Source organism: Alexandromys fortis, unplaced genomic scaffold (genome assembly GCF_014885135.2).
Source record: "Alexandromys fortis isolate MF-2015 unplaced genomic scaffold, M_Fortis_MF-2015_v1.1 scaffold_188, whole genome shotgun sequence".
NCBI classification, from domain to species: domain Eukaryota; kingdom Metazoa; phylum Chordata; class Mammalia; order Rodentia; family Cricetidae; genus Alexandromys; species Alexandromys fortis.
The window spans coordinates 1,882,136-1,883,951 of NW_026068159.1; positions in this window are offsets into that span (position 1 = coordinate 1,882,136).

Below are 1,816 nucleotides of genomic sequence, written 5' to 3' on the forward strand. Positions count from 1 at the left end.
GTAACTGGGTTGGTACTCCAATCACTTCACTGAGAGTCTTGCCTGGTCACAGGAGATGGCCAGTGCAGTGCAGGCTAAATATCTCCTTTTGCTAGGAGTCTTATCTTGGGTCATTCTTATAGATTTCTTGGAGTTTCTCTTGCACCCGGTTTGTACCTCACCCTGAAATGCTCTCTTCTTTCCGCTCAGTCATCTCTTTCAAAATATGCTCAATCATACCACAAGGACACTTGCTCAACTATGTTCATAGTAGCTTTATTTGTAATGTCTAGAACCTAGAAACAACCGAAATGTCCATCAACCAAAGAAAGCATAAAAAAATGTACATTTCCACAATGGAGTATTGCTCAGAAGTTAAAAACAAGGACATCATGAAATTTGCAGAGAAATGGATGGGGCAAGAAAAAATTCATCCTGAGTGAGGTAACCCAGATCCTTCAAGATAAACACAATATGTAATCATTTATAAGTGGATATTAGCTCTAAAGTAAAGAATAACCATGCTATAATCCACAGAGCCAGAGAGGATAGGTAACAAGGAGGACTCATGGACAAATGCTCAGATCTCCCTGGGAAGAGGAAATAGAAGAGATTTTTGTGGATTGACTGTGGGTGTATGGGCCTAGAAACATGAAGAATAATGTAGGGGAGAGATGATGGGAGAGTACTGAAATATAGGTTTTTCAATTATATCCATATGAGTTTGTGGATTTCCTCAGTGTTTGTTATTATTTCCAGCCTTTCAGTTCTAATTTTGTTCATTTAAATATTCTCTTCTCCTTTTAGTTATTTTAGATCAGGGTAGCTCAATTTTAATTATTACCTCACAAAACCAAATATTTGGTTCATTGATACTTTGCTTTTTGTTTTGTTTCTATTTTATTGATTTCAACTCTGAGTTTATTTCATTTACTCTTTTTGGATGTGATTTCTTTTTTTTGTTCTAGAACTTTCAGGTGTGAAGTTAAGTTACAAATAGATTGCTACAATTTTTTATGTAGTCACTTGTGTTTTTTATTTGTTTGTTTGTTTTTTCAAGACAGGGTTCTCTATGGTGGTAATGGAACTCTTTTTGTAGACCAGGTTGTCACTGCCCTGCTTGGCACTTGGTTTTATGAACTTGCCTCTAGAACAGCCCTCCTTATGTCCTTTAACTTTGGGTATGTGATATACACATTTTCCTTCAATTCTAGAATTTTTTTTTCTAATTTCTCACTTGGTCTACTTTACATTAAATAGTGAGTTCTTCATTTTCCTTAAGTGTATAAACTTTTTTTATTTCTGTTGTTGATTTCTAGTTTTAACTTGGGGTGGTATGATAGGATTTAGGATATTATTTCAATTTTCTTCTATCTGTGGAAACTTTTTATGTCTAGTATGTGATCATTTTTGGATAAAGTTCCACGAGGTGTTAAGAAAAGGCTATGTTCTTTTGTGTTTCAGTGTAACATGCTCTGTAAATGTCTGTTAAGTATATTTGCTTTAAAAAGGTGGTTAGCATCTGCACTTCTCTGTTCAGTTTTCTCTTCTTTTTTTTTTTTTCTTTTTCTTTATGTTCAGGATGACCCATATATTGGTGAGAGTGTGATATTGAATTCACCCACTATCAGTAAATAAGGTTCCATATGGGATTTAAGCTGTGGTATTTTGTTTATGAACTTGGGTCTTCTTGTGTTTGGTGCATAGATGTTAAGGACTGCAATATCCTCTTGGTGGATTTTTTCCTTTGATGAATATGCATTGTCCTCTATCTCTTCCCATTTGCATTAGTCAGGGTTCTCTAGAGCAGCAGAACTTACAGAATGAATATCTATAT